Here is a 21,814-nt window from a genome sequence, read left to right as displayed (position 1 = left end):
GAGTGGACTCGATGGGCCGAATGGCCTTACTTCCGCTCCTATGTCTTATGGAGTGAATGTTTAAGGCGGTGGATGGGGGTGCCGATCACGTGGGCTGTTTTGTCTTGGATGGTATTGGGTTTCTTGAGTGTGGTAGGAGCTGCACTCATCCAGACAAGTGGAGAGTATTCCATCACCCTCTGACTTGCGCCTTGTAGATAGCTGGCTTTGGGGAGTCAGGAGGTAAGTTCCCAGCTTCTGGACCTGACCGTTTTTTTTTTAAATAGGAGAGTTTTGCATCTGTCGCACCAGCTGCAGCACAAATAAATGGCACCAGTGGGTAGGTCAGTAAAATTAATTCAATATAGAAGGGACACATTTAAACAGCCGGTCGGCCAACGTGAAGGGGGAAGTAATGAGAGCTTTGCTCGGTGAAATCGATTTGAGTTTTCTGATGCCTCACTGTGACTGTAACCACCAGCACCCTCCTCCCTCTGCATCCGAGGCTGGCGAATGGGATTTCCGGAAATGGCCGAGCGGCGGGTTGTGGAAATGGCCGAGGAGCCGAGCGGCGGAAATGGCCGAGGAGCCGATCGGCGGGTTGTGGAAATGGCCGAGGAGCCGAGCGGCGGAAATGGCCGAGGAGCCGATCGGCGGGTTGTGGAAATGGCCGAGGAGCCGCGGCGGAAATGACCGAGGAGCCGAGCGGCGGGTTGCGGAAATGACCGAGGAGCCTGACAGTGCCAAGTGTTCTGGAAATGGCTGAATACCATGCGGGAAATGGCGGAAATTGCCCATGCCCAGATATTCGGGGGTGGGATTAAGTATTTCAACAGACAAATCGATCCGGAGCGAGAATCTGAGCAGGGACTGGACCTAGTCATGTATCATCCTTAACTCCAACAAGGGAGACTTCGAAGCAGTCGTCGAGCCCGTGCACAGCAACCCGAGAAACCCCTTGCGCCGCAGGTCACGTGATTCCAATATCTCCAGCGACGGTTAAAAAGGCGTCGTTTAAATTTCCTCTGTGCAGGGAGAGGTGGGAACGTGTCGCGTCCTTTTTGTTTCGGAAGGGAGTGCTTAATTTATTATTTGTCAATGGAAGTTTATAATCATAAACCAAATGGCGAGCGAGGTTTATGTGCATTTTCGATTGTAAACCTCCCTGGTGCTCGTCGCCTCGCACGACTGCAAAGCACGGACGACAGGAGCTGAGAGGGTGAAGTCACGTGAGACATCTGACGTCAGTGAGTCCCGCCAAAGTGACGTGCCGGACGTGGTGCACTGGCCTGAAGCTGCCGCGGTGAGTCATAGCGCGAGCTGAGGAAGCCGGGCCACCGCCTTTGCCGGCCGACACTGCAGCGAACCATGACACTAAATTGCCAACTGTGAGGGGGCAGTGATAGTCGTTAACAGCACACAAAGAGGCCCCTTAGGCCCATCGTGTCTGTGCTGGCCATCAAGCACCTACCTACCTATCTATTTTCATCCCAGTTTCTAGTTCTTGGCTCGTGCTTGTACGCTATGGCGTTCGAAGTGCTCATCTAATTGCTTCATAAATGTTGTTAGGGTTCTTATCTCTAACACCCCTTTTCAGGCAGTGAGTTCCAAATTCCCAGGTGAAAAAGCTTAACCTCCAATCCCCTCTAAATCTCCTGCCCCATACCTTAAATCTATGCCCCCTGGTTATTGATCCCTCTACTGGGGGATATATCTATGTCCCTCAATCTTTTACATCTTGATCAAGTACCCCCCTCAGCCTCCCCAGCTTTCAGAAAAACAAACCCAGCCCCTCTTTGTAGCTGAAAGACTCCAGCTCAAGCAATATCTGGGCGAATCTCCTCTACACCCACTAGTACAATCACATTTTTCCTATCTTTTAAAAATTATTTCATTGTCACAAGTAGGCTGACATCAACACTGCAATGAAGTTACTGTGAAAATCCCCTATTGGCTACATTCCGGCGTCTGTTCGGGTACACTGAGGGAGAATTCAGAATGTCCATATTATCTAACAGCCCGTCTTTCGGGACTTGTGGGAGTAAACTGACGCACCTGGAAGAAATCCACGCAGACACAGGGAGAACGTGCAGACGCCGCACAGACAGTTACCCAAGTCGGGAGTCGACCCTGGGTCCCTGGTGCTGTGAAGCAACAGTGATAACCACTGTGCTACCGTGGCACCCATGGTGTGGTGACCAAAACTGCGCACAGTACTCTAGCTGTGACCTAACAAACGTTTTATGTAGCTCTATCACAACCTCACGGCTCTTGTACTCTAGGCCTCAGCTAATAATGGCATGTATCCCTTCTAACCACCTTCAGGGAACTATGGTCATGCACCCCAAGGTCCCTCTGGTCCTCTACTTCCTAGTGTCTCAACATAAATTGTATTACTTTGCATTGCTAGTCCTCCCAAAATGCAGCATCTCACACTTTTCAGGGTTAAAGTCCATTTGCCATTGTCCTGCCCATCTGACAAGCCTGTCTATATCATCCTATAATCTAAGGTTTTCCTCGCTATTATCACACCACCAATTTTGAGTATCTGCAAAGTCGCTGATTATATCTCATACTTTCACGTTTAGATCATTAATGTAAACTAAACAACAAGGGACCCAGCATGGTAGTGTCATAATATACACCAGTATATCATGGTGTAGACACACACACTGATGGACATACAGCAAGACCAATCAACACCCATAACACCGCAGCCAATCACCAGTTAGAGCACACTCACTATAAAGACAGAGGACATCAGTTTTCCCGCTCATTCGGGATGCAGCCTCTCAGAAGGACAGAGCTTATGACACAGATCTTCACCATGTGCTGAGTGCATAGACTGGTTAGGATAGGCATAGGTCTTTAGTTTAATCTAACATTGTGTTAACCCACAGTGAAAGTATGTTCAACAGTTTCTAACTTAATAAAATAGTGTTGCACTATTTTAAGTGTTGGTGGCCTGTATGTGTTGCACGGATCCAGAGCACCCAACACGTCATGGTACCAGTAGTTGCGGGATGTTAGAACTTCTTAGACCTACCTGCAAGTGATCTGCCTTCCACCAGCATATAGCCATCCTGCAAAATGGACAGCGTCCGCCCGCCGCCCCAGCTCCGCATCACCGGTAACCTAGGGGTCAACTGGAAGATATTCAAACAACGCTTCCAGCTCTACCTAGAAGCCACAGACCGGGAAGCTGCCTCAGAGACCAGGAAGATCGCTCTCTTCCTATCCACGGCCGGGGACCATGCCATCCACATTTTCAATTCTCTCACCTTTGCTGATGGTGAAGATAAATCAAAATTCAAGATGGTCCTCAAGTTTGACAGTCACTGCGACATCGAGGTGAATGAAGTTTCGAGCGCTATGTATTCCAACAGCGTTTGCAGGGTAAGGATGAACCTTTCCAGTCCTTTCTCACTCACCTCTGCATCCTTGCGCAGTCCTGTAATTACGGGTCCATCTCCGACTCCATGATATGCGACCAGATCGTTTTCGGTGTTCAGCCGAACCCCCTACACCAGCAGCTCCTCAAGGCAAAGCAGCTCACCCTAGCGACCGCCATCGAGACCTGCGTGCTACATGAACACGCAACTAGTCGGTATTCCCACATCCAAGCGACTGAAATGGCGCGGCAAGGTCCCCACGAGGCAGAACGGGTCCAAGCAATCGAGCAACTCCAAGGCCTCAGCCTGGGTGAGGGTGCCATTTTGCGCGCTTTTCGTGGACTCCCGCGCTTGTGTGCACTGAACGAAGGGACGGCGACGATCGTACTACGCAGGTGCGCACCACGTACGGCCGTGCAACGCATGCGCAGTGGCGCAGCGAGCGTACTGACGCTACAACGTGCGGCAACTGTGGCTCCGTCCATTTAAAGCAGCAATGTCCTGCCAAATCCCGACGATGCCTGCAATGTGGCAAACGTGGCCACTATGCTGCTTTATGCAGATCAGCTCAGCCTGCCAACTCTCGTCGCTCCAGCCAGCCTCGCAGGAATGTCCGGGCCATTCAACCCACGGTCACCGAGCCCGATTCGGACCTGCTACCCGACATTGACACCGATGACCCGAAGGCGCCTTTTCGAGTCGGTATCATTACAAAAAACAGGGTCCCCCGAAGCAAAGAATCCAGCCTCTACAGGTATACAGCATCGATCCGGACAATGAGTGGTGTGCCACCGTTACGGTCAACCGGTCCCAAATGCGATTCCGCCTGGACACCGGTGCCTCCGCCAATCTCATTGGCCTCCAAAGCCTTCGTGTCAAACCAGCCATCCTGCCATCAGCCTGCCAGCTATTAGATTATAATGGCCATGCCATTGTTGCCAGCGGCTCATGCCAACTTGAAGTGGCGCACAGGTCACGCAAAACCATCCTTCCCATTGAAATCGTGGGCTCCTCGAAAGCCTCCCTGCTTGGCGCGCAGGCATGCAAGCTGTTGAACCTAGTTCAGAGAGTTCACTGTCTCCTGCTGACGGGTCTGCCTTTCAGGACACTGACTTCAGGGCGCAGCTCGACGCCATTATCAACCAGTACCACAACGTCTTCGAGGGCATGGGCACGCTCCCGTACACCTACAGGATTTTATTAAAACCGAATGCCAAGCCTGTGGTGCACACACCTCGCAGGGTCCCAGCACCCCTTGAGGACCGCCTCAAGCAGCAGCTGCAGGACCTCCAGGACCAAGGAGTGATTTCCAAAGTAACGGAACCGACCGACTGGGTCAGTTCCATGGTAAGTGTAAAAAAGCCTTCTGCCGAATTGAGAATTTGTATTGATCCCAAGGATCTAAATCGCAATGTTATGAGAGGGCAATATCCAATTCCCAAGCGCGAAGAGCTCACGTGTGGGATGGCTCGCGCCAAGCTCTAAACCAAACTCAACGCCTCAAAAGGATTCTGGCAAATCCAGCTTGATGAACCCAGCAGGAAACTCTGCACGTTTAACACCACCTTTGGAAGATATTGTTACAACAGGATGCCGTTTGGGATCATCTCTGCATCAGAAGTGTTCCATAGGATTATGGAAGGTATTGAAGGTGTACGCGTCTTTGTCGATGACATAATCATCTGGTCCACCACCCCGCAGGAGCACGTTAGTCGCCTCCAGCGCGTATTCAGGTGTATACATGAGCATGGCCTCCGCCTCAACATGGCCAAATGCTCTTTTGGTCAGACAGAACTTAAGTTCCTCGGGGACCACATCTCCCAATTGGGTGTGCAGCCGGATGCGGACAAGGTAGCTGCCATCACAGCTATGAAAACACCAGAGGACAAGAAGGCAGTCCTCCGATTTCTGGGCATGGTCAATTTTTTAGGGAAATTCATCCCTAACCTCGCCTCTCATTCCACGGCTCTCAGGAACCTGGTCAGGAAGACGACAGACTTCCAATGGCTCCCTGCCCACGACTGCGAATGGAGGGAACTCAAGGCAAAACTGACCACGGCCCCGGTCTTAGCCTTCTTTGATCCAGCAAAGGAGACCAACATTTCGACCGATGCCAGTCAATTCGGCATTGGGCAGTGCTCCCTCAATGTGATGAGGCCTCATCATGGGCCCCCGTTGCATATGCGTCGCATCACGTCCGATAACCCCCACAGAGCAGTGCTACGCGCAGATAGAAAAGGAGTGCCTGGGCCTTCTGACCGGTGTTGTTAAGTTTCACGATTGTGTCTGCGGACTTCCTCAATTCACCGTCGAGACCGACCATCGCCCGCTGGTCAATGTAATACAGAAAGACTTGAACGGCATGACGCCTCACCTCCAGCGTATTCTTCTCAAGCTCTGGCGATACGACTTCCAGCTGGTATACACCCCAGGCAAGGACCTCATCATTGCTGACGCTCTCTCCAGGGCAGTCAACACTCCATGTGACCCAGCGGGATTTGTCTGCCAGGCTGACGCCCATGTGTCATGCGCTGCCTCCAATCTACCTGCCTCGGATGAACGCCTCGTCCAAATTTGCCGCGAGACGGCAACTGACCCCTTGCTACAGCGTGTCATGCGCCACCTAACGGACAGGTGGCTCAAGGGCCAATGCCATCAGTTCTATAATGTCAGAGATGATCTTGCGGTAGTAGACGGGGTTCTTCTAAAACTGGACCGCATTGTCATCCCGCATAGCATGCGCCAGCTTGTCCTGGAACAACTACACGAGGGCCACCTTGGCGTGGAAAAGTGCCGCCGACGGGTCCGAGAGGCAGTGCACTGGCTCGGCATTAATGAGGACATAGCCAACACAGTGCTCAACTGCCAGCTTGTCAGCACTTGTCAGCGCTTCCAGCCGGCTAAACCACGTGAGATCCTGCAGCCCCATGAGTTGGTCATGTCACCATGGACCAAGGTGGGCATCGACCTATTCCACGCGCTGGGTAGAGACTATGTCCTGGTCGTGGACTACTTTTCGAATTACCCGTAGGTGATACGGTTGCACGACCTCACCTCGTCTGCAGTCATTCGTGCACGTAAAGAAACCTTTGCTCGACACGGCATCCCGCTCACGGTTATGTCGGACAATGGCCCCTGCTTCGCCAGCCAAGAATGGTCTAACTTTGCCAGGAGGTACAATTTTGCCCATGTGACGTCCAGTCCCCTGTACCCCCAATCCAACAGCAAAGCAGAGAAGGGAGTGCATATCGTCAAACGGCTCCTATGCAAGGCTGCCAATGCTGGGTCTGATTTCTACCTTGTCTTGCTGGCCTATAGCTCCGCCCCACTGTCCTGTCGCCAGCCCAATTACTCATGAATCGCACCCTGAGGACAACGGTGCCGTCCATCCATGTCCCAGACCTCAACCACGTTCCGGTCCTTCGCCGGATGCAGCTGTCTCGTGCACAGCACAAGGCAGCTCATGACTCCCGTGCAGCTGATCTCCCTGCTCTGGCTCCAGGTGACAACGTCCACGTCCGGATGGTGGCTGGTCTGCAACCGCTGTTGTCCTTCGGCAGGTGGCCCCCCGCTTGTTCCTGGTTTGTCTCCCGGATGGCTCTATTCTGCGCCGCAATCGACGCGCCCTTCGTCTCGTTCCAAGCTCACCACGTGATCCAGTGTCGCCTCGTCCTCCTGCTGACCCTGCCACGGACTATGCAGAGCTCCCTGTCACTTTGCCTCCCCCTGACTTTGACGCAGTCCTGCCACTCCTGAACCGGCGGCTCACGACCCACCCTTGAGGCGGTCTACCAGAATTCGTCACCCACCTCCGACTAATTTTCGGAACTTTTCGAATTTATGGACTCTCTGAATTGTTTCATTGCTTTGTTTGATCGTTTCCCTGGTTTCTATATAGTGTTGATCTCGTTACTCTTGTTGCATACTGCTTCTCTGCACCAGGCACCTTCCCATGTAAATAGCTTAGTTCTCATGTACATAGTCCTGTAAATATGTCTTCGCACCCCACACGTAGTTAGGAACATTATCACCACACATTATTTATTGCCACAAACATACATTTTTTAATAAAAGGGGGATGTCATAATATGCACCAGTATATCATGGTGCAGACACACACACTGATGGACACACAGCAAGACCAATCAACACATACAACACAGCAGCCAATCACCAGTTAGAGCACACTCACTATAAAGACAGAGGGCATCAGTTTTCCCGCTCATTCGGGATACAGCCTCTCAGAAGGACAAAGCTAACAGCTTACAACACAGATCTTCACCATGTGCTGAGTGCATAGACTGGTTAGGACAGGCATAGGTCTTTAGTTTAATCTAACATCGTGTTAGCCTACAGTGAAAGTATGTTCAGCAGTTTCTAGCTTAATAAAATAGTGTTGTACTATTTTAAGTGTTGGTAGCCTGTGTGTGTTCCACGGATCCAGAGCGCCCAGCACATCAGGTAGCACAGTGGCTAACACAGTTGCTTCACAGATCCAGGGTCCCAGGTTCGATTCCCGGCTTGGTTCACTGTCTGCGGAGTCTGCACATTCTCTCAGTGTCTGCGTGGGTTTCCGCCCACAGTCCAAAGATGTGCAGGTTAGATGGATTGGCCATGATAAATTGTCCTTGGTGTCCAAAAAAGGTTAGGTAGGGTTTTGGGGTTGGGGTGGGCTTAAGTGGGGTGCTTTTTCCAAGGGCCGGTGCAGACCCGATGGGCCAAATTACGTCCTTCTGCACTCTAAATTCTATGATTCAGCACCGATCCCTGCAGAACACCACAGCATACAGGCTTCCAATCACAAAATCATATTCAACCATCACCTTCTGCCACTAAGCCAACTTTGGGTCCAATTTGCTGCCTTACTGAAGTCCATGTAGACTAAATTTACTGCAATGCCCCTCATCTACATCACATCCTGCAAAGATTCAGTCAAATTTATTAGACATGATCTCCCTAACGAAGCTATGTTGACTAGCCATGATTAATCCTTGCCTCTCCAAGTACATAAGAACTAGGTGCAGAAGTAGGCAATTCTCCCTATACACATGACTGTGTGGCAAAATCTGGCTCCAACTCCATCTACAAGATTGCTGTTTAGGGGCTGTTTAACGCAGGGCTAAATCGCTGGCTTTGAAAGCAGACCAAGGCAGGCCAGCAGCACGGTTCAATTCCTGTACAGACCTCCCCGAACAGGCGCCGGATTGTGGCAACTAGGGGCTTTTCACAGTAACTTCATTGAAGCCTACTTGTGACAATAAGCGATTTCCATTTCATTTTTCATTTTAATTTCATTTTCAAGATTGCTGATGACATGACCGTAGTGGGTCAGATCTTGAACAACAATGAGTCAGAGGGAAATAGAGAACCTCGTGGAGTGGTGTAACAACAGCAATCTCACGCTCAAAACTAAAGAGCTAGTCATTGACTTCAGGAAGCAAAGCACTGTACACATCCCTATCTGCATCAATGGGGCCGAGGTGGAGATGGTTGACAGGGCTTCAAATTCCTAGGTGTGAACATCCAAAATTCCTAGGTGTGAACATCCAACAATCTGTCCTGGTCAACCCACGTCGACGCTACGACCAAGAAAGCACAGCAGCGCCTATACTTTCTCAGGAAACTAAGGAAATTCGGCATGTCCACATTGACGCTTACCAACTTTTACGGAAGCACCACAGAAAGCATCCTATGTGGCTGCATCACAGCCTGGTATGGCAACTGCTCGGCCCAAGACCATAAGAAACTACAGAGAGTCGTGAACATCTCCCAGTCCATCACACACACCCGTCTACACCTCCTGCTGCCTGGGGAAAGCCGGCTGCATAATCAAAGACCCCTCCAACCCGGCTTATTCGCTCTTCCAACTTCTTCCATCGGGCAGGAGACAAATAAGTCTTGAGAACACGCACTAACAGATTCAAAAACAGCTTCTTCCCCACTGTTACCAGACTCCTCAATGACCTTCTTATGGACTGAACTGACCTCTTCACGCATCTTCTCTACTGAGTAGTACTACACTCCTGTATGAACATAGAACATACAGTGCAGAAAGAGGCCATTCGGCCCATCGAGTGCACCGACTCACTTAAGTCCTCACTTCCATCCTATCCCCGTGACCCAATAACCCCTCCTAACCTTTTTTTGGACACTCAGGACAATTTACCATGTCCAATCCACCTAACCTGCACGTCTTTGGACTGGGAGGAAACCGGAGCCCCTGGAGGAAACCCACGCAGACACAGGGTGATGATGCAGACTCCGCGTAGACAGTGACCCAGCGGGGAATTGAACCGGGGACCTTGGGGCTGTGAAGCCACAGTGCTAGCCACTTGTGCTACCGTATGCTTCACCTGATGCCTCTGTCTATGTATTTACATTGTGTATTTTATGTTTGACCTATATTTTCTTTTGTACAGAATAATCTGTCTGAGTGGGCTGCATGGTGGCACAGTGGTTAGCACTGCCGCCTCACAGCTCCAGGGACCCGAGTTCAATTCCGGCCTCGGGTGACTATCTGTGTGGAGTTTGCACTTTCTCCCCATGTCTACATGGGTTTCTTCCGGGTGCGCCGGTTTTATCCCACTGTCCAAAGATGTGCAGGTTAGATGGATTGGCCATGCTAAATTTCACCTTTGTGTTCAAAAGATTAGGTACGTTACGAGGATAGGGTGGAGGCGTGGGCTTAAGTAGGGTGCTCTTTCCAAGGGCCAGTGCAGACTCGATGGACCGAATGACCTCCTTCTGCATTGTAAATTCTATGTACGCAGAACAATACTTTTCACTGTACCTCGGTACACGTGGCAATAAATCCAATCCAACCCAATTCAGCTGCTCGAGCCTGCTCCACCATTCAATATGATCATGGCTGATCTCATCTCTGTCTCATCTCCACTTTCCTGGGGCAGCACGGTGCGCAGTGGGTTAGCCCTGCTGCCTCACGCCGAGGTCCCAGGTTCGATCCCGGCTCTGGGTCACTGTCCGTGTGGAGTTTGCACATTCTCCCCGTGTTTGCGTGGGTTTCACCCCCACAACCCAAAGATGTGCAAATTAGGTGGATTGACCACGCCCCTTAATTGGAAACATTTTTTAAAAAGAGTTTGTAAAGTGTGTTCCGGAGAATTTTTGGCACCCGTATGTTTTCCGTCCAACAGAAAGGGTGGCAACGCTGAATCTTTTTCTGGGCAATGAGATGGGCCAGGTGGATCAAGTGTTATAGGGTAACATTTAGGGGACAGTGATTTAATGGAGGCATTCAAAATCATGAGGGGACTGGGTAGAGTAGATAGTGTGGCCAATCTACCTAACTTGCACATCTTTGGACTGTGGGAGGAAACCAGAACACACACAGGAAACCCACGCAGATACAGGGAGAATGTGCAAACTTCACACAGTCACCCAAGGCCAGAATTGAACCCGAGTTCTTGGTGCTGTGAGGCAGCAGTGCTAACCACTGGGCCACAGTGCCACCCTAAACTGAGTATCAGTGAGCAGGTTATTGTTAAGTAAGTGCTGTCTGATAGCACTGTTGATGCTCGCTTCCAGCACTTTACTGATGATTGAGAGCAGACTGATGGGGCAGTAATTGGTCGAGTTGCATTTGTCCTGCTTTTTGTGTACAAGACATACCTGTGCAATTTTCCATATTGCTAGGTAGACGCCAGTGTTGCAGCTGTACTGGAACAGCTTGGAGCACCACAAGTTCTGGAGCACAAGTACCTTTGCTGGAATATTCTCAGGGCCCATAGCCTTTGCAATATCCAGTCCCTTCAGCTGTTTCTTGATATCACGTGGGTGAATCGAATTGGCTGAAGACTGGCATCTGTGATGTTGAGGATCTCCGGAGGAGACCGAGATTGATCTTCCTCTCAGCATTTCAGGCTGAAGATTATTGTGAATGCACAGATGTGCTGGGTTCTTCCATCATTGTGGATGGGGATATTTGTGGAGTCTCCTGCTTCAATGAGTTATTTAATTGTCCACCACCATTCATTGAACTAGGATTGACCCCTGGCCTACAGCACCTCATGGATGCCCAGTCTTGAGTTGCTATCCCATTTATGGACTTTGAAGTCCCCCACCCAGATTACATTCTGCCCCCTTGCCACCCTCAGTGCTTCCTCCATGTGGTGTTCAACATGGAGGAGTACCGATTCGTCAGCTGAGTGTGGACGGTATGTGGTAATCAGCAGGAGGTTTCCGTTACCTTAGCCTCACACTCCATCGTTAGACTTTTAATTCCAGATATTTATTGGATTACATTAGGATTTATTGTATGATATGAACCTGTAGGGTAGCATGGTGGATAGCACAATTGCTTCACGGCTCCAGGGTCCCAGATTCGATTCCCGGCTTGGGTCACTGTCTGTGCGGAGTCTGCACGTTCTCCCCATGTCTGCGTGGGTTTACTCCGGGTGCTCCGGTTTCCTCCCACAGTCCAAAGATGTGCAGGTTAGGTGGATTGGCCATGCTAAATTGCCCTTCGTGTCCAAAATTGCCCTTCGTATTGGGTGGGATTATTGGGTTATGGGGACAGGGTGGAGATGTGGGCCTGGGTAGAGTGCTCTTTCTAAGAGCCGTGCAGTCTCGATGGGCCGAATGGCCTCCTGTACTGTAAATTCTATGATAATTCTACGTACTACTCTGGGTCTGCAGATCACCAGTCCACTAACAATACCACTACACTACCATCTCCCCGCTATTCCGTGAGATCTATTTCATGTGTGTCAACCCAAATACCTCCTCTTTGATGTACTGTTAACACTCTCTTGACGCCAGTACCATCCAAACTGCTGACATTGAGTATCCTCACAAAGCCCACCATCAGACCCTCAGTCCTCTCCAGTTTTCTGCCTATGCTTAACTTCCAAAGATTCTGAACGTGTTATCACAAAGCAGCTCCATTCATGTAATAGAATTGTAGAATAATACAGCACTGAAGGAGGCCATTAGCCCATTGAATCTGTGTCAGCTCTTCTGAAGAACAATCTAGTCCGTTCCACTCTTCTCCTTCCCCACATCCTTGCAATATATTCCCCTTGATGTATTTATCCAATTTAAGTCTGTATCCACCACCTTATCAGGCAGCATTTTCTAAATCCTAACTATTCGTTGCATATTTTCCCCGTATCATCACTGGTTCTCTTGTCAATCATCATAAAATGGTGTCCTTGATTTCAATTCTTCAGCCATTTGAAACAGTTTCTCTTTATATTTGCCTCCTTGACAATTTTCGTCTCCCTCTTCTTCCTGCAACATTGGAACTGTCTGGAAAATATTCAGATTGAGACTTTGGAAAACATGAAAAATATTCAATGTGCTATCAAATACAACTTCCAGTAAGAAATAAAAAGCAATAAAAGTATACAAAAGTGGCGGCAATCTACTATTTATTCTGTGTGCTGGCTTGTTTAACCATGCACCTCCGTCACTCTCCATTTCAGAATGTTCAATGGGATTTTAATAATCAATTTTTGTCCCAGTCTGGATCGGATTCCTCGTCTAAGTCAGGTCTTTTTGCAAGTAAGCTCAGTTTCAGTTCCACATTTTTGTGAAGAAATCCATTCTTTTTGGGCACCAAATGGAGAAAAAATGTTTTTTGCATTTGAAAATGTCTTTATTTAAAAGGAAATTTGCACTAGCTCCAATTCTCTGAGCTTATTAACATTCTAAAATAGAAAGAACCTGACCTTTAATTTACTGCTCTGAGATTGAAATAACTATATTTCTGGACAGATAGAGTACCCAATTATTTTTCTTCCAATTAAAGGGCAATTTAACATGGCCAATCCCCCTAACCGGCACATCTTTTTGGGTTGTGGGGGTGAGACCCAGGCAGACATGGGGAGAATGTGCGAACTCCACACAGACAGTGACCCGGGGCCGGGATCGAACCCAGGTCCTCGGCGCTGTGAGGCAGCAGTGCCAATCACTGCGTCACCAGGCCGCCCATATTTCTGTGATAAGGGCCCAGCTTCTTCAATTCTGAGGCCACGTGCGGAGGATCCTTGGCATTTTACGTGGGGAAAAAAATTGTCGGCGGCTACTCACCAATGCTGCGAACGATGAGGGGCTAGCAGCCGCGCCATGTAAATTTGCGGCCTCCACAAATTAAACGGGCGGAGAATTGTCAGGTTCATGGCCACACATCCGCACGGCGACGACCTACAGCGGTCGCGCTGTAAAACATGGCGCCGGCCGTGCGAGGACCTGACCTGCCAGATAGTGCCCCCCCTCACCAGTCCCCCCCAGCCCTCATTGAAGCCGCCCGGCCAGCAGCACAGCTCCCGCCTGACTGGCGGTGCTGGACGCAGTCTGCAGCCGCCACGCCGGGTTCCCGCACAGCTGGGACCAGAAGTGAACTTCGCCGTTGGCCCATTGGGGGCGGAGCATTAGGGGAGGGCCTGAGGCTGTCCCAGCAGCGCGCACCGCAATGATGCCGTTTCGGATGGGGCGAAGCATACAAAACCTGCGTCAAACAGGTGGTGCCCTATTTTGTCGTGAAAAGGGATTCTCCGCCCGATCGCCGATTACGAAACCTGCGTCGGGGAACGGAAAATTTCACCCAACATGTATGTCTTGCACTTTTGTGAGTAATCATTTTTTTCTATTTTTTTTAAATTTAGAGTACCCAATTCATTTTTCTAATTAAGGGGTAATTCAGCGTAGCAAATTCACCTACCCTGCACATCTTTCGGTTGTGGGGGCGAAGCCCAGGTAAACACGGGCAGCATAGTGGTTAGCACAATTGCTTCACAGCTCCAGGGTTCCAGGTTCGATTCCCGGCTTGGGTCACTGTCTGTGCGGAGTCTGCATGTTCTCCCCGTGTGTGCGTGGGTTTCCTCCGGGTGCTCCGGTTTCCTCCCACAGTCCTAAGATGTGCAGGTTAGGTGGATTGGCCATGCTAAATTGCCCTTAGTGTCCAAAATTGCCCTTAGTGTTGGGTGGGGTTACTGGGTTATGGGGATAGAGGGGAGGTGTGGGCTTGGGTAGGGTGCTCTTTCCAAGAGCCGGTGCAGACTCGATGGGCAGAATGGCCTCCTTCTGCACTGTAAATTCTGTGAGAATGTGCAAACTCCACACGGACAGTGACCCAGAGCCTGGATGGACTCTGGGACCTCGTCGCCATGAGGCAGCAGTGCTAACCACTGCGCCACCATGCTGCCCAAGTAATCTTTACAAGTTTGAAATCTAATAGAAATTTTATCTTTTTTAAAAAGTAGTGGGCGGGATTCTGAATCAGCTGACATTGGAATCAGGAAATGGGATTGGGCGGAGAATCGGTTACGACGCCAAATCGTGGCGGGCTCCAATTTCATGGCAAATCACAATTCTCCGTCACCTCGACAGTGGTGTCAACGCATTGCAGAACGCATACAGTAAACACCGTTGGCATAACATCAGCAGGCCCGACGCGGTATTCTCCAGGGCTCCTGTGATTCTCTGCCTCCAATGTCCCGAATTCCCAATGGCGAGGTTCACTTGTGCTTTTAAAAATCATGAAACCAGCATTGTGGCTGCTGAGGGAGAGAGAGGAGGTAGGACCCGGAGAGGCATGACTGTGGGCTGACACTGACACTGGGTGTGGTGGGGGGTCTATGGGACTGGGGCGGTGTCCAGGCGTAGGCCGCCATTGCTGTGGCCTGCAAGGCAGCCATCCTGCTGCACACCCCACTGACCACCCGCCTCGGCTTTGGTTTTGGAGAGTCCCCCGGCTGTATGGGTGCACCCACACCACCACCCCTGCACTTCACCCTCTGCCATACCCGCCCACCCACCGGCAGAGCATTCAGCGGCCAATCCAAGGACAATATTCATTGTAGTTCCTATAGTGGCGCAGGGCAGGGGCTGCAGAATGAACTGCTGGCAAGGGCAGTGCCAGCCAACAGTACCCGTGGCAGCAGGGATGGGTGTCAGGGACAGAGGCCCCATGATGCCAGGCATCACCGATGGGGCCCGGGTGCGCAGGTAAGAGGAGAGGGGATCAAGCAGGGGCAGAGTCTGTGGTGCCAGCCGGGACCACCATGTAGCTCGGTGGACCTGGTTGGGCATGGGGGTATGCACCATGCTAACATGTAGGCCTTTCATCCCCTGCAAACAATGGATATTGGAATACAGCTAGCAACGGTGACCTTCCTGCTAGTCGCTGCAGCGCTGGGGGTTGCCCTGTGGCTGAAGGAGTTGGAGCTGGAGCTGCGGAGGAGGAAGCTGCAGCAGTGGAGTGAGCCCAGTCCTCACACCGATCTGACAGAGCACCAAATTCGACAGAGACAGGAGAGTGCTGCAATGTTCCTGTTCACTGGCATGAGCCCTATCACATCCTCCACCCTCGAGGTACCCGATGGCCCCTGAGCTGCTCCATGGGACAGGGGTGCGAGCGAAATTATCCCCTGAGGCACTCCTGCCACCTGGTGCTGCCAGTCCTCGAGGCCCGCTCTAGTCTTGACGAGCGTCTGCATGCTCACGCCCATGGAACATCTCCGTCTGGGATTGCGCCACATTATGCTGTGATTGCGCCACCATTTTCTGGGGCTGTGACACAGCAGCCAGTTACTGCGCATCTCCCTCTGGGGGGAGCTGAGAGGAGCTCAGGAGACCAGAATTGGAGAAGTCCAGCCTCACAGTGATGTATGGTGAGGCTCTGGCATAAATGCACCATTTCTTAGCAAATAACCCGTAAACAAAGCAACAGATTTTAAGAATCTGCAGCAATCAGAATAATTTGCCCTGTCTTTACCTCTCCCTTATGCATTTGACCTGGAATATGAGACTGACCTCCAACCATAGAATTCTACAGTGCAGAAGGAGGCCGTTTGCCCCAAAGAGTCTGCACCGGCCCTTGGAAAGAGCACCCAACTTAAGCCCACACCTCCACCCTATGCCCGTAACTCAGTAACCCCACCTAACCCTTTTGGACACTAAGGGGCAATTTACCATGGCCAATCCACGTAACGTACACATCTTTGGACTGTGGGAGGAAACCGGAACACCCGGAGGAAATCCACACATACGGGGAGAACGTACAGACTCCACACAGACAGTCACCCGAGACCTGAATTGAACCCGGGTCCATGGAGCTGTGAGGCAGCAGTGCTAACCACTGTGCCACTCCGATATGTTCATTGACCCATTGATGTGTTAATTGAAGATCTGTGCAGCAGTCTTCTTTAAAATTTAATCAATGTTGTTGCTCTCCACTTGCCTGCCTCAAAAAGGTTATTCTGAAATATTCTTTCATGAGTGTGAGTGTCGTTGGCAAGGCTAGCATTTATTGGTCATTTCCTAATTGCCCTCGAATCGCTGCAGTCCATTTGGTGGAGACAGACCTACAGTGCTGTTGGGAAGGGAGTTCCAGGAATTAGATCCTACAACAGTGAAGGAATTAGATATTTTACCAAGCCAAGATGGTGCGAGGCCCAGAGAACCTGCAGGTGACGGTGGTGTTTCCATGCACCTGCTGCCTTTGTCCTTTGGTGTTAGAGGTTGCTGGCTGGGAAGGTATTGCCGAAGGAACCGTGGCAAGCTACTGCCGTGCATCTTGTATTCAGTGCACACTGCTGCAACTGTACGTTAGTTGTGGAGGGAATGCGTGTTTCAGGTGGGTGGCAGGGTAGCACAGTGGTTAGCACTGTTGCTTCAGAGCACCAGGTTCGATTTCCGGAATGGATCACTGTCTGTGCGGAGTCTGCACGGTCTCCCCGTGTCTGCGTGGGTTTCCTCCAGGTGCTTCGGTTTCCTCCCACAAGTCCCGAAAGACGTGCTTGTTAGGTGAATTGGACATTCTGAATTCTCCCTCAGTGTACAAGATTCTTAAAAAAAAGGTTCCTGGGCAAATATTCCTTCCTGGCAGCCTTCATGACACAAATGGGCAATAAGACAAACTATGGAAGAAGACATGATGCTAACGGGATGGCGGGTTGGACGAAAGAGGCCGCAAGCGTCAATACAAAAGAAGATTTGTAGCTAAAAATAATGAGGACAAAAACACCTTTTACAATTATGGCAGCAGGATTGAATTGGGAAATTGCGACAGAAAAATGAACCCAGAAATGCCCAGGGTGTAGTCAATCGGTGTTTTAGGTGTGATTCAAAGTTTCATTATGCAATAAGCTGTCCTAAGCGATACAATAGGGTGTTTGAAACCAAACACATGATAGACTCTGAAGAAGAGGAAGCTATTAACCAAAGAGAAGGCATCGTCTCAGTAATGAGAAGTTTCAGTCCAGTGATGAAAGTGCTGGTTGCAGACCAATTCTGTCATATTAGAAGCGGATCTACAGTATATGGAATGGACTGGTAGAAATGTTATCTGGACTGAGTGACAAAGATCAGAACCAGGTTAAGGGATTTGGAAGTTCCACGAACTTCAGATTTGGGATGATAATAACCTTAAATCACTGAAGAGTAGTGATTTCTTGTAAAATCACCGTAAGGAATAATTTTATTAGCACGGTTGCCATGCCATATCCAGTGAAATACCTTTATTATTGAGTTGACCATTAATGAAGAAAGCACATGATTAGCATGTTGCGCCACAGCGCCTGGGACCTGGGTTCAATTCCCAGCTTGAGTCATTGTCTCTGCGGAGTCTGCACATTCGCCCTGTGTCTGCGTGGGTACCTCCGGGTGCTCCCACAAGTCCTGAAAGATGTGCTTGTTAGGTGAATTGGACATTCTGAATTCTCCCTCAGGGAGACTAGGGGACTAGGGGATTTTCCCAGTAACTTCATTGCAATGTTAATGTAAGCCTACTTGTGACACTGATAAAGATTATTATTATGAAACCTGACATGGAAAATGACAAGGCCATCAAATTTGAAAACACTGAGGACTTACAATTCACACAGTCTGGGCAATATTGTATCCCATTATTTTTTCTTGTAAAGAAATTAAGGAAGTACTGTTAACATCAGAGAACAGCCATCTAGAAAACAAGAAGTTGATTGTGTTAAAATTGCATTGGCAATTTGCCCATCCGCCTTCTCAAATATTAAAAATATTGCTTGGGGATGTGGGTACAAGAGATGAAGAATACACCAAACATATAGAAAAGATAAGTGATAGATGTGATCCATAGGGAGTATGCTCTTGGCAACAGATTTTAATGAAGTTGTGGCTATGGATCTTAAGGTGTGGGATAAAGAAAATAACAATTTCATTTTACATTTGTAGACTTGGAAACGAGGTTTAGTCAGTTGACAATTATACATAGTAAAGAAAATAATTGGAACAGATAATGGAAAAATTACCGGACTAGGGCTACCAGCCAAGTTCTTCGCTGGTAATGGGGGAATTTGCTAACAATTAATTTTGGGTTCCCCGTGTCTGCATGGGTCTCACCCCCACAACCCAAAAGATAAGCAGGGTAGCTGGATTGAGCCCTGCTAAATTGCCCCTTAATTGGAATTTTTAAAAAACAATTAATTTTGTTAATTTGTTAATTTTTATAATGTGTGAGAACATATGCATAATACAGCTGCAGAAAGCCTATTTCATAATGGAGTGTGCGAGAGAAATCATGCTGTAATAGATTAAATCCTTCGTAAAAGTTTGATTGGTAGATGAAATTGTAAATTAACTTTGGCTTTAGCACAGGCTGCCCATGCAAAGAATTCACTGCAGCTGGTTGGGGTCTACAGTCCATATTAGCTCTTTTTTTTAGAAATCCCCAAATTCTTCAGTCTTGAATGATCATCCTCCAGCTTCGGAAGGGACTATGATTAGCTTGACCTTTTCTGAGCATTTTAATTCACTGCACACGGGCAGGAAAGCATTCCTTAAAGCAGAAATCTCAAAGAACTCAGAACTTTGAGGCACAATGTCCAGCCATCGGAAACTATTTTAAAACATGAGGCCGAGCATACTATTTAAAAGAGATGGATTTAACAAGTGGAATTGTCCAGGAAAGGTTAGAGGTACAGATGGTAAAACAATTATTTTGCAGCATGTAGAGCAGACTGTTCAGGAACACTCATGGGAACAGATTATAAGTTTGTAGATTCAAAAGGGGTTATTGAACATGCTTAAGAACCAGGTACTTCTTCCAGACATATATTACAGAATTATGAGGACCAGATCATGAAAATTGACAGGGTATCTGAAGTGGGGCATCACCTCATCCAGTCTGTCAGAATTACTATTTGTCCCAAAGAACAACTGCCAAAGGTTGGCACTAAAAAAAATGTTTTAAATATAAATTTAGAGGACCCAATTATTTATTTTTTCCAATTAAGGGGTAATTTAGCGTGGTCAATCCACCTATCCTGCCCATCTTTGGGTTGTGGGGGTGAAACCCACGCAGACATGGGGAGAATGTGCAAACGCCACATTGACAGTGACCCAGGGCCGGGATTCGAACCCGGGTCCTCAGCGTTGTAGTCCCAGTGCTAGCCACTGCGCCACTTGCCTCCCTAGGTTGGCACTAAAATGACATCCTTGTCAGCAGGGGACAGTCAGTGAAAGGATGCAAATACCATTGGTGGAGCAGGGAAGGCCACCGGAAAATATAAAAACTGGTTGAATGTACAAGAAAAAGGGAAGGAGGTGAGGTCCATGGATTGGGAACATGAAGTACAAAAATGGAGAGTACAGAAATGCAGTATCAGTTTGGACAGCAGGTTTAAAATCATGGAGGTTATGTTGCAGCTGTATTGGATGCTGATGAGGCCACACCTGGAGTACTGTGTCCAGTTTTGGTCTCCTTACTTGAGAAAGGATGTACTGGCATTGGAGGGGATGCAGAGGAGATTCACTAGGTTGATTCCGGAGTTGAGAGGATTAGTTTATGAGGAGAGACTGAGTAGACTGGGACTATACTCATTGGAATTTAGAAGAATGCGGGGTATCAGATAAAAACATATACAATTATGAAAGGAATACTTAAGATAGAAGCAGCAAGTTTGTTTCCACTGGCGGGTGAAACTGGAAGTTGGGGGCATAGCCTCAAAATAAGGGGGAGCAGATTTATGACTAAGTTGAGGAGGAGCTTCTTCACCCAAAGGGTTGTAAATCTGTGGAATGTCCAGTGAAGGCAGTTGAGGGTACCTCGTTGAATGTTTTTAAGGCAAAGATAGATTGATTTTTGAACAGTAAAGGAATTAAGGGTTATGGTAAGTGGGCGGGTAAATGGAGCTGATCTTATTAAATGGTACGAAGTCTTACAACACCAGGTTAAAGTCCAACAGGTTTGTTTCGATGTCACTAGCTTTCGGAGCGCTGCTCCTTCCTCAGGTGAATGAAGAGGTCTGTTCCAGAAACACATATATAGACAAATTCAAAGATGCCAAACAATGCTAGGAATGCGACCATTAGCAGGTGATTAAATCCTTACAGATCCATCAACCCCATCATTGGATCTGTAAGGATTTAATCACCTGCTAATGGTCGCATTCCTAGCATTGTTTGGCATCTTTGAATTTGTCTATATATGTGTTTCTGGAACAGACCTCTTCATTCACCTGAGGAAGGAGCAGCGCTCCGAAAGCTAGTGACATCGAAACAAACCTGTTGGACTTTAACCTGGTGTTGTAAGACTTCGTACTGTGCTCACCCCAGTCCAACGCCGGCATCTCCACATCATTATTAAATGGTGGTGCAGGCTTGAGGTGCCAGATGGCCTACTCCTAGTTCTGATGTTCTTATGTCTGGCAGTGAACATGTCCACAGGAAAAGATCACAGGCTGTTGATAATATATTTGAGAAGAATTAGGCCATTTTTTTTTCCAATTCGGGGGCAATTTAGTGTGGCCAATCCACCTAACCTGCACATCTTTGGGTTGTGGGGGTGAAACCCACACAGACATGGGGAAAATGTGCAAACTCCACACGGACAGTGACCCAGGGCCGGGATTCGAACCCGGGTCCTCAGCGCCATAGTCCCAGTGCTAACCACTGCGCCACATGCCACCCAGAATTAGGCCATTTGACCCATTCGATCATGGCTGATCTCATCCTGGCCTCAATTCCACTGTTTGGGGCAGCACGGTGGCACAGTGGTTAGCACTGCTGCTTCATGGTGCCGAGGTATCAGGTTCAGTCCCGGCTCTGGGTCACTGTCCATGTGGAGATTGCACATTCTCCCCATGTTTGTGTGGGTTTCGCCCCGCAACCCAAAGATGTGCAGGGTAGATTGATTGGCCACGCTAAATTGCCCCTTAATTGAAAAACATGAATTGGGTACTCAAACTTAAAAAACAAAAATTCCACTGACCTATCCATTCTCCATAACCCTTCAACCCATCACCAATTATAAACCTGTCTAACTCCTTAAATTTACTCACTATCCCAGCATCTCCTCGACTCTGTTTGAAATTTGCCAACTCTTATTCTAAGGCTACGATCTCTCATTTTAGAATGCCCCATAAGAGAAAGCATCCGCACCACGTCTACTTTATCCATACCTTTTAAAGATACCTCAATTTGATCTCCCCTCATTCTTCAAAACT

The 21,814-nt window shown here is 48.9% G+C and overlaps 1 long non-coding RNA gene across 1 annotated transcript; it reads left to right on the top strand.

The window, feature by feature from the left end:
* The first annotated feature begins 692 nt into the window (after nucleotides 1-692).
* Nucleotides 693-12,745, top strand: LOC140397675 (uncharacterized). The gene is made up of 2 exons (XR_011937112.1): nucleotides 693-1,282; nucleotides 8,674-12,745. It is a non-coding gene; the product is annotated as an uncharacterized lncRNA (long non-coding RNA).
* The last annotated feature ends 9,069 nt before the right edge of the window (nucleotides 12,746-21,814 follow it).

This window comes from Scyliorhinus torazame, chromosome 2 (genome assembly GCF_047496885.1).
Source record: "Scyliorhinus torazame isolate Kashiwa2021f chromosome 2, sScyTor2.1, whole genome shotgun sequence".
Lineage (NCBI taxonomy): Eukaryota > Metazoa > Chordata > Chondrichthyes > Carcharhiniformes > Scyliorhinidae > Scyliorhinus > Scyliorhinus torazame.
This window is presented reverse-complemented; position numbering and strand designations above follow the sequence as displayed.